Source organism: Tenrec ecaudatus, chromosome 12 (assembly GCF_050624435.1).
Source record: "Tenrec ecaudatus isolate mTenEca1 chromosome 12, mTenEca1.hap1, whole genome shotgun sequence".
Lineage (NCBI taxonomy): Eukaryota > Metazoa > Chordata > Mammalia > Afrosoricida > Tenrecidae > Tenrec > Tenrec ecaudatus.
In genome coordinates, this window is record NC_134541.1 from 118,326,456 (window position 1) to 118,338,067 (window position 11,612).

The window sequence follows — 11,612 nt, forward strand, 5'->3', positions numbered from 1 at the left end:
AAATATCAATGCTACCTAAATCAATTTACAAATTCAATGAAAGTCTGATCCAAATTTCAGCATCATTCTTTAAAGAGATGGAAAAACAAATTACGACTTTATATGGAGAGGGAAGAAGCTCAGACTTGGCAAAAAACTTCTTAAGAAGAAGAACAAAGTAGGTGGTCTTGCACTACCTGACTTCAAAACCTACTCTACAGCCACAGTTGTCAAAACAGCCTGGAACTGGAATAATGATACATACTCAGGGCAATGGATCAGGACAGAAAACCCAGCAATGAAAACATCTGCATACAGAAAGTTGATTTTTGACAAAGGCCCCTCCAAAACACTAATGGAAGCAGATTCCCTCTTTAATAGTGGTGTTGTAAAAGCTGGATATTCATGTGTAGTTGAATGAAACAAGACCCATATCTCACTCCATGCACAAAAAACAAACTCAAGGTGGATCAAAGACCTAAGTGTAAAACTATCAGGATCATCAACGAGCTAAAAGGGACAAAGCTGTGAGTTCTGCAGGGACTACATGGGCTCTCAGAAATACAGAAGGAACCACATTCTTTGGAAGATAAAACAGATGAATGGGACCTATTAAAAATAAAACACTTGTGTACATCGAAAGACTTCCTTAAAAGAGCAAAACGAGAGCACACACACTGGGAAAAGATATTTAGTAATGGCATAACAAACAAAAGCACTAATTACTAAAATTTACACCATTTTACAAGCTTACAGCAAGGAAAAAAACCTGATAGCCTTCAGAGAAGGTGGGCAAAGGACCTGAACTGATGATTCACAAGAGATGACATTCAAATTGCTAATAATAACATGAGGACATGCTCCTGGTTTTAGCCATCTGAGAAATCCAAGTCAAAACAACAAAGAGATACCACCTAACATTTATAACTCAAACCCAGTGGGGGGAGAAAAAACTGAGGATAACAAATGTTGGAGAGGTGAGGAAGTTGGTGAGATAGGAACTCTTATCCACTGCTGATGTACTTGTAAATATGTACAGTCATGGCGGAAGGAGATATGACGATACCTAAAACAGATGGCAATTGAACTACCATATGGTCCAGCAATACTATCACTGGGCATGTCCCCAAAAGAAATGAGACCACGAGCAGGCATTTGCTTCCCCAATATTCATCGCAGCACAGTTCACAATAGCAAGATGCCGGAAGCAGCCTAAATTCTCATCAACAGAAGAGTGGATTAAAAAATCCTGGTAAATACACACAGTGGAATACTACACATCCCTAAAAACACAGGGATGAAACCATGAAACACCTCCAGATACGGAGGGATCTGGAAGACATAATGCTGAGTGAAGTCAGTCAAGCACACAAGGACTAATATTGTCTGAGTCCACTGCTGCAGGAACCAGCAGCAGAATGGGTACAAGTTCAAGCTTGCAGGCCATTCAATCTTCTGACCGAGGACCAGACAGACTGTTAAAGAGCTGGAGCAGTGCCAATGAACCACACATCATCCGCTCCAGGGAAGTAGAGTGCAGGTCACTTGGCTGGCAGGTGCCTCAGGACAGCTGGGATCAAATGGACAGGGAAGGGGGTCGCTGGATGCTTTTTGTTGAGTGGTAGCCATGTGAATCTTGGGTGAGGTCCCCCGGAGAGGGAGGCAGCCCTGTCAGAGGGACAAGGTCTGTTATTTGGAGGGGCAGCACAGGAGAAGGGAGAGGGAATGGTCAAGTTTGGGTGAGCACAGGTGCATGTCTGTTGAGGGGAAGGGAGGAAGGGCTGACTTCCAGGTTGTGGTGGGGGGTGGTGGTGGAGGAGAGACTGAGGAACATTAGGTGGGGAGGGTCTTTAGTGGCATGCCGCAAGTGGGCATAATTGACCTAGGGTGTCTGGCGCTATCCCAGGAACCCAGGCCTGGGTCTGAGGAATGCTGGGACACTGGACACTGGATCTTCAGGATGCTCAGCATGCTCCAGAGGCTGCACTGGTGAGACCCCATAGGGGAAATCCACTGGGTGAACTGGACGCTCCCTCAGACATACTTGTAACCGAAAGACTTAATCTGGAAGATACATGATGTCTGAGGAACCAGAAGACAGCTGTAAGAGCGGTGTATGGTTGGTTGGTGGATAAAGTCTTGCTACATCAAGGTCCTGTCTGCTGTGTTCAGATACTTATTATTCCGGCAATTCTGTGATGGGCATTCTGGTATATTTTGCTTATGCTTGTTCATATTACAGTATATCTCAGAGATGTGACGCCATTGGGGGTCACCCTTTTGAAGCTACGCTATCTGTTTCTCTGTTTTTTAGATAAATGAAATCCAGGGATATTGAGCCTGTAAGGAAAGCAAATATAACAAGGATTGGGGGTGGGGGGAGGCAATATAGAGGGTTAGTGGTGATAAGAGGGAGATGATGTCAGGAAGTCTAGAAAGGAAAAGCATGTTTGGAGACTGATTATGGAAGCAATTGGACGATTCTGTTTGATGTGATTGAACTATGGACTGATATGACCAATGTATTAACTCCCATTATAGTAAATTAAAGAAAGAAAGAAAGCATAGATCCAGGAATGGGTTTTGGGCTCACACTAAATCCTAGCTCCAACTTAAGAACCACTAGTTCTTACATCAAGGCCCTGCTTAGACTTGCCCTCAGGAAGGGAACACGAAATACGGGCGCCATAGCAAAATGTGGCGAAGAATTTTGATGGTGCCCAGCTATCAGATAAAATAGTGTCTGGGGTCTTAAAGGCATGTCTCCAAACAAACAGCCATCTCAGTGAGATGAGAGGTCAATTAAGTCCACCTGGAAGAAGCACATCCTCATCAGTCACTAAAGGATTGGAATCCATATAATTTGGAGTTGTAGTAGATCAGTATCAGAGCCTAAATTTTGGGAATCCACTGTGCAGAAGGCGATGGAGGATAGCGTGAGCTCAAGATTCACTTGTGGAACTCTTTAGAAAATAAACCCTTGGGAAACCCCCTCTATGTAAAATTGAGGGAAGGGAGGCAAGTGGTCACTAGAGAGGGGTTGGGAGAGAGAAGTACAGAAGATCAAAGGCATAAATCTGGTCTGGCCACTTAAAACTTTGTCAGTAGACACCCCTATGATGCAGGCTGGACCTGATCTGGTTTCCAAATTTTCTGTTTCTTGGTTTATATTGTTTTCTTCAGTTTTTCTTTGTTCACATTAGAGAGTAGCTCAGAGGTGTCATGACACTGGAGGCCACCCTCGTGAAGCTGCATCATATGATTTTCCATTTTTTGGTATATGAAACCTAGGATTGATGAGTCTAGAGGGACAGTAAGTAGAAAAAGGGGTTTGGGGGCAGAGGAGAAGGGTGGAGGTGGGGTAAAAGGGAGATGATGTCAAGGAGTCCACATAGAAAAAGAAGATTTGGAAACTGGTGTGGTAGCAGTTGTACATTCTACTTGATGTGATTGAAATTTGGCGTGATACGTGTTATATCCCAACTAATAAAAAAATCAATGGAAGATAAATATGAGGGAAAAATAGTAAGAAAAAAATCCTAATAAAACACTACAGGGAGTGATGAAAAGGAGAATAATAAAAAAATGTAAGAGGAAAAAGTCAAGGAAGTAAAAAAAGAAAGAGAAACACATGAAAGAAAATAAATGGAGAGCAGAGTAATAGACACCTCAACAGGAAATAGATGAGCAATCCAATTTAAAAATGGGTAAAGCTAACCTGAGAACAATCAGTCTGTGATGTGGCCCTGTTTGATAGGGAGCTAATAACAATGAGCACAAATGAAGGAAACGTTCTAAAATTGATTGTGGTGATGACTGGACAGCTCCTTTTAATCAAGCCACAGAATTGTTTGATTCATCAATAAAATTTTCCAAAAATGGGCATAGGATATGGCTAGACCATTCACCAAAGATGAGACCCAGCCTACCAATAAATATATGAAGCAAACCTTATGATCATTAACTATCTGAGAGCTGCAAATCAAAAGAATAATGAGATGCTACCTTGCCCTGGCCTCGATAGCAAAGGTCAAAAAGCACAAAACAAAATGCTGGAGGGGCTGTAGAAAGATACCTGTTGGTAGGACTGTAAAATAGCACAATATTTATGAAAAACAGCATGGCCCTTGCTAAAATAATTGGGAATAGAAATACCGTATGACCCAGCAATAGCGCAACTTGGTATGGAACGTACAGAAATAAGGAACACGGCATAAAGAGATAAATGCATTCTTGTGTTCACCACAGCACTATTCACAATAGCAAGAAGATGGAAACAATCTAAATTCTCATCAGTGGAAGAATAATAAACTGGTTTAAATAAACGTTGGTGTGTACCAAATAGAACACTGTGCATTGCTAAAGAATGGTGACAAAACTGGGAGACACCTGGATGGGTTTGAGGGACGTCATTGAGTTAAGTTAGTCAATTACAGAAGGACAGAGGTTGTTAGTCTATTGTGCCAACCTGGCCGATAAACACATGTGGTATTAATTGAAGGGCAGAGCGATAAATGGCTCGGCGAGCCTTGTCTTTTTTTTTTTTTTTTTTTGTCTCTTGCTCTTTGATTATCAGACCAGTGTGCGGCTGCCTTGCTTGTTTTGTGCCTGCAAAGTACACTACCTGTGGGACACCTAACCCATGGACTGTGTCACTGTAATTTGAGGTTCCTTCAAGACCTGCTTTGCCACACCATTGGAATTTACATCTCTTGAGCTGGGGACTGTCGGACCCTGTCATCTGGCCGGCTGTTGGTGACCTGCCTTGCTGTTTGCTGCCTGTGTCCAAATATCCTGAATTTCTCTACAGAGGACTACCCGGCGGCCCTCAAGACTTGAAGGACTGCCAGTGTTTCACCACTGTCACGGGAGTGAGTTGCACTGAGCCATTCGTACTGCTTTACAATTTAATTAACTGTTTATTCTTACATTATACATTTATCTATCTGTATAAATAGATATAAAATTAGTAGCATTCTGGTTTTATTTCTGTAGAGAACCCTGCCTAACACAAGGACAAATATTGTTTGACCCACTACTATGAAAAAGAAAAGAAATATTGTCATACCATAAGAACTAGACTTTGGAGTAGGAGGGAAAGGGGAAAGAACAGTCTAGAGGGTAGATGGATGTTAACTTGGTTGAAAAAGGGGGTAATATCCTAAAAGTGGGATATGGGGAGAAAAAGGATGGGGTAGAACAGGAATAGGGCAAGCCACGGGGAGGGTGGATGTATTGTTTAAGTTACTGAGGCAAAGTGATGATCTAATATGTAACCCTCCCACCTAACTGACAATAGAAAGAGTTTTTTTTAATCACTGAACATTTTGATCAGGGAATCATGAGATAAATCCTGACCAAAAGGGGGAAAATGTGTAATGGAATTTTAAATTCTTGTAGAAAGCAGACTTACTGGATGTGTTGAAGTGGAAGGAACCCTCAAATCTATGAGTGCAAGAAAACCTTCCGGCCATAAATCAGATTTCTCCCTGAATTCATTTTTAAGCTGAAAAACTATTTGGCTAAACTGGTAAAAAAATGTTCGCCATGAGAATTGCGCTCTTTTAAAGTTACATCGACCTGTGAACAAGAACTCTAAAGCACAGATGAGCCATTGAGGGGGTCGTTAGTCTAAGACACTAAGTCTGTCAACGAGATGTTTAAGGGGAAAGGAGTCTAATGCTTGTGAAACAGTACGGGTAGGTAAGGAGACTGGTGATGCACCATGAAGGCTGTAGCCAATGTTATGGAATTGAACACGTAGAACTAGGTGTTTGGTCTGTTGTGTTTATTTTTACCAAAATTAATATTGCAAACAGGTCATATTTTAAAAGATCCTTTAAGCCCAATACAGTCCCTGTTTCTGAATAGCTGCTCAATAAGCATTGACTGAATGAATACATCAACAAATAAGGGATCATGAAAACAACAACAACAAAATCTCCAAAGTTAGATGAACCGGCTAAATTGAAATTGGCCGTCGGTTTACTTACTCGCTAGTCTGCCAATCATGCAGATGAGCTCAATGTGTCTGCTGATGGAATTTCTACATGATTTGCATGCTGGATCGGGAAGTTGCCAATTCACAGAGGATTCTTCTAGGCATTTGTCATTCATTATAGAGCCTACACTTGCATTGGGGTTTATGCAGCACAGCGTCAGTCAATTAGAGGAGATTGTAGCTTTGGAAACAAACATCTGCCTGATGCTGGGTAAATAATATTTAGAGTGTGGTGTTTTATGCTTTACTGTGTGATTAATCTGAATTCCATATAATTTAGCATTTGACCATGTGGGGCTCACAGAAATCATTCCAATAACCGAAGCTATAGTTGCAAGCCCTACCACATCTGACATCTATCACTAGCCTCGACTCCTAGGAGAGACATTTGATTGGATGACACCCAGAACTTTATAACAGTGAGGGACACCTGTCTTCAAGTCCTATCTGGGATAACCATTTTGTGGACAATTCTTGGACTAGTGGGAAAACATGAATGTCTTCTGCTGGCCTTTGCTAAGTGGTTGTTCTCTGTCCAGTAGAGAGAATTACATTGGAATCTCACAAAATAAACACCATTGAGTTTCGAGTCCCTGGATGACTCCAAACTGGAAGGCTGGTGGTTCAAACACATACAGAAGCACGTAGAAAGACAGACCTGGCAATAGGCTTCTGAAAGTTCACAACCTTAAAACTGTCTGGCCAAGTTCTCTTCTTCACATGCGGGATGGTCTTGAGTCAGAAGATGACTCACCAGGAACTAACACATTTAGACAATAACTGAACAGCGTTGGAGGGACTTGTCCTGAGTTCTCAAATAGTAAGTGGCACAGCTGGGAGTGCATGACAGTCAATGGTGTTGCACACATGCTCTTCCCATGTGGTGACCCTGCCTTTTTAGAGGACATGGCTAATAGAAATTGACAGACCTTTTGGTCATGATACAGCTCTAATTCACTGGGTGGACTGACTAGAAACCATGCCTCCCTGCTTCTAAATGAAATAACTGAATGCATAGGCATCTTTACCCAGAAGGTTCTTAAGAACATCACCAAATTCCTCGAGTGGAAAAGTGAGGGATTTGATAAAACGAACAAAAAACCTGAGGTCGATGGGCTTAAACCCAAACCAAATTCACTGTCATTGGGTCAATGCCAACTCATGGTGACCCTATAGATAGGGTAGAGCTGCACCTGTGGGTTTCTGAGACTTTAACTCTTTGAGGGAATCGAAAGATTCATTTTACTCTATCAGAGCTGCTGGTGGTTTCAAACTGCTGACTTTGAGCATAAGCACTGTGCCACTAGGACTTCTTTCAGTGGTCTTAGGCATATGACAGCTATGTAGCCAAGAGTGCAGACGTTTGCTCAGCCGACAATACTACCTAACTCCATAACTACTGTTTGAATGAGAACAACACACACGTGAATAGAACAACTGGGCCACTGGGTTTCAACAGTCTCCTATGGAGCTTGAAAGACTGACGTGTGCTCTTAAACCATTGACTGCTAATCTGATTCCATAAGTATGGTTTTTTAAAGATTGAAGTGAAACCCACAAACGAATAACCATTTTAAAGAGAAATATTAGGGGTATCTAGTATATTCACAATATTGTGCAACTTCTACTATCTCGTTCACAAACATTTTCATCAACCCAGATGGGAACTTCATTCCATTCAAGCACCAAATTTCCCTTCCTCCCAGCTCTTGGAAACCACCGACCTGTATTTTGTTTGTGCAACTTTATCCATTCTGGATATTCCGTAGCCATGGAATCATACAGCATGTGATCTTTTCTAAGTGGCTTCTGTTTTCATGATACTGTTTTTCAGATTCATCCATGTTTTAACAAGTACCAGTACTTAATTCATGTTTATGGCTGAATAACATCCCATTGTATGTATCTACCAGGTTTATCCATCCACCCTGGAGACTGTGGTGGTACACTAAAAGTTAACCATCGAGTTGCCATGTGATAAGAAAGGCTGGGCTTCTTGGTCTGATAGAGATTGGTGGAATCTCTAACACTATGGCCCTCAGACACCCTTCCGCCCTGGGATGGAACTCAACCGCTTGTCTCAGCTTTCAGCCAATAAGATAAACAGCAATGACAGGGGGGTCTACACTCTTCAGAAAAGTAAACCGTAGGAAATCACATAGAGAGAATTTTCTCAGGGATAAACTCAGAAGGCAGAAAGACAGAGGAAAGAAGGAAGAACAGAAACAGTAAACGGGGCCAAGAGGGATGAGTGTTGTCGTAGTACAGGGATTATAATCAATACCATGAATCAAAATGTTTGAATTGTTGAGTGGAAAACCAGTTTGCTCTGTAAATTTTCACCCAAATCACCATAAATTTTAAAAATTTACCATGTGAAACAGTAATTCCACTCCTTTATAGGCATGGACATATATAGTCAAAGCATTATTCATTTTAGCCAAAAGATAGAAACGGCTCGTTATAGGTTGAGTTGTGTCCTACCCACCTACCCGACCCAAAGATATGCTGATGCCGTGTCTGTGACTTTGTGGAAATAGGAGTTTGGTTATGCTAATGATGATACACCCCAGTAAGGTGGGTCCTAAACCTAATCCCTTATGAGTGGGGTTTTATAAAAGGATCAGTGACACACACACTGGCAGCAGATAGAACCTGTGTGAAGGTCCCATTGCAAGCCAAGGATCATAAACTCCTGGACTAAGGAGGAGAAAGGACCCTCCACTACAGTGGATACTTGGATTTGAACTTCCAGCTTCCCAAATGCCGAGACTATACGTTCTTGTGCTGTAAAGCCACCCATCTGTGGTATTTTTTGTCGTTACAGCAGGACTAGGTGGCTCAAACACAGCTCCTAGATATTTAAAAGCAAGGTTTCTATGCGAAGTTGATTGTACAGTCAGATTTTGGCATCCATGATCTAGTTCCCTATCATCTGGGTCATCAAACCCTGAATATGGATTCTTTTCCTTGGACTGCACGTTTTCTTCATGGCCTCAAATCTCTCTGCCTCTCGTTTATTTTATTCTTCTCTAGCAGTCAAAGATTCTTAAAAGCCCTTTCCATGAAGCCATCTGCTGAAGTCATCTCACACTACGTCTCAGATGGCAAACCTTCTCCCAGGAGCACTTTTGGGGGCTGGCATAAATTGGGGGTGTGAACTACATTTCTCGCCTGAGAAAAAGAACACTTAAAAAATAGCAATGTTCATTACAGACCAGTTGCTTTAACTTACTAAGTCCTAGCTTTATGACTTCTGTGTACTTGCTCACAGGCGAGGCTCTGGCTTCGGGGAAAGGAAGTGGCTTGGTTCCATCGTCAGTCTGCCCTCACGACAGACCAAGTTGGCTCAAAGCATTGTAGCGTGTTTTAAGGACTTTCTGGTGCTTGCTAGCTTTACAGAAGCAAGCCGTGCATGTTTCCACCCTAGCCTGAAGGTATATCTAGGTTACACCCTTGCCGCATGTCATTATGCCCTCCACGTTAAAAGCCTCCTTCCATGACCATCCAAACCCACCTCCTGTGAGAGAAAGCAGGAGCGTTATCAAAAGACACGGCAAGAATGCTCCCCTTCTCTCCGTTTAGACATCATTTCCCTTAGAAGCCTCATTAATATGTTCTAATAGAAGACTATGAAATTCATTGGCTCTGGCATCTTCCTGTTGCCTGGAGTTCCTGCTGGGAATCAGCTTCCCAGCCAGGAGCATTATCACCTTGCTTCCCTAGCATCTGTGTGTGGTCAGGTGATTGGCTCTTGCCAGTGGAACACAAGCAGAATGAGGCGGATTACTACTGTGTCAGAATTTATTCGGAAGTGGGTGTGGTCTCCATTGTCTTTTTCTGTCAGCTGAATGCCGACAATTCCACATCCTTGGTGGGAAGTGGAACCATGCCACAGAAAAAGATTGGGCCCTAGAATCACTGCTTAGAAAAAAATGGCCAAAAATCCCTTCACTGAATTGCTACTAAAGTTATGCAACAGAATTTGCAAAAATTATGGAACAGAAAACGAATTGGCTCTTCCACTCACACTACAATAGAAAAGAGGAAGACATGTCCTCATTGTGCTCTTACCAGAGTAAGAAATAATTTCTCAGTGTGTTAGGCTACTGGAATTGGGGGTTTGCTTACTACAGCTTGATTGCCCTCATTAATGTTATACTGCTAAGCAGCAGGGTAATAAAGGTCTATCTCTTGTTTAAAGCATTTAAATGTTACTGATAGCGCAATGCTCCTTCTAATACCGAGAATGGAACAGATGGGGTAGGTAAAGCATACACTGTGGAGGGGAAAGCAGTTGTCATCAGTTAATGGTATGGGAAGAAAGAATAAGAGAGGCCTATAAAATCAATGCTCGTTGCTCCTTCAGCTCGGGAATATTTCTCATCCTGAGCCTGTTGGAAGATTCCTCCTTTCAAGCCTGTCTGAACAGGTTTTGCATTTCCCACTAACCAAAGAGAGACAGTTTGGGCAGCAGAAGGCAAGGAGGCTCATTGTACAAACAATGTGCTGCAATATCAGTAGCAATACAAATCCTTGGAAAGTCAGCTAGGGATCAGGCCATAGGTTTGAGAGGGTGAGGGCAAAGAACAGCTGCAGAATTATGTGTCTTCAGAGCGCTGACAAAGCAGTCAGGAAGAGGTACTGTCAGGGACATGCACAGACAGTACAGGCCAAGTAGAAGTCGAGTGCAGGAACGGAGGTGGCACAGGTCTTTAGGTGTCACTCGGCTGTGTGCCAGTGACTCGGGCAGCGAGAAGCCCTGTTCCGCAGCTTACAGCTGGGTGGGATGCAATTAAGAATAAACAAGGTGCCTGCTTCAGATGCATTTAAAAAACCATTAAAAAATGCGAGCGAACCCACGAAGGTGGGTCTTTTATGCAAATGGTGTTGGATGGTGAGTAGCGACCACCAGACAAACAGCAGACCAGTGTTTAAAAATTCTCCAGGGAAGACAGTCCCGGGGCAACACTGGTTAAAGTCAAGAACATGCTTTAAAAATGGGTATTTCTCATGTATTAACTTTTTCATGGAGTGGCTATTGAGACTTGGCAGGTTACCATGTTCTGTTCCATTTAACCCAGTATGGGCTTTTTTTCCCCCTAGTGATTAATCAGTTTTAAAACAGCATTGTGATACTGATACAGAGATCTTGATACAGTATTTGTATCTTTTAATCAGTGTAACCTCTGCAGTTATGTGCGGAGCTGGACCAGTACACAGTACAACCCATGGTGCCACCTGTCCTCTCGACATTAAGGAGATTCTAAATTCAATATTGCATATTTGGGACAGCATCCCTCACGGTTTCCTCGTAACTTTACATTTTGTGTTATCCGAAGTATTATGACAATGCCCAAACAGCATAGCCACACATTTGGTTTTTGAGGGCATAGAATTCTAACTGATTTGGGGAGTCATGTGGGGGACGCCTCTGTGGCTAATGGCTCCATATGGTGTTCCAGTCTGGTAGATGAAAGTGGTAAGAAACCTAACATCAAGCAGGTGAACTGTAGAAGCATCTTTTGTATCCCAGGTGTGGCTTCTTCAATGGACCAAGCTGCAATGCAGTATTGACAGAGCCTCTGCTTCCATGATGTCTCCCTCAACATGGCTCCACATGATTTCTGTA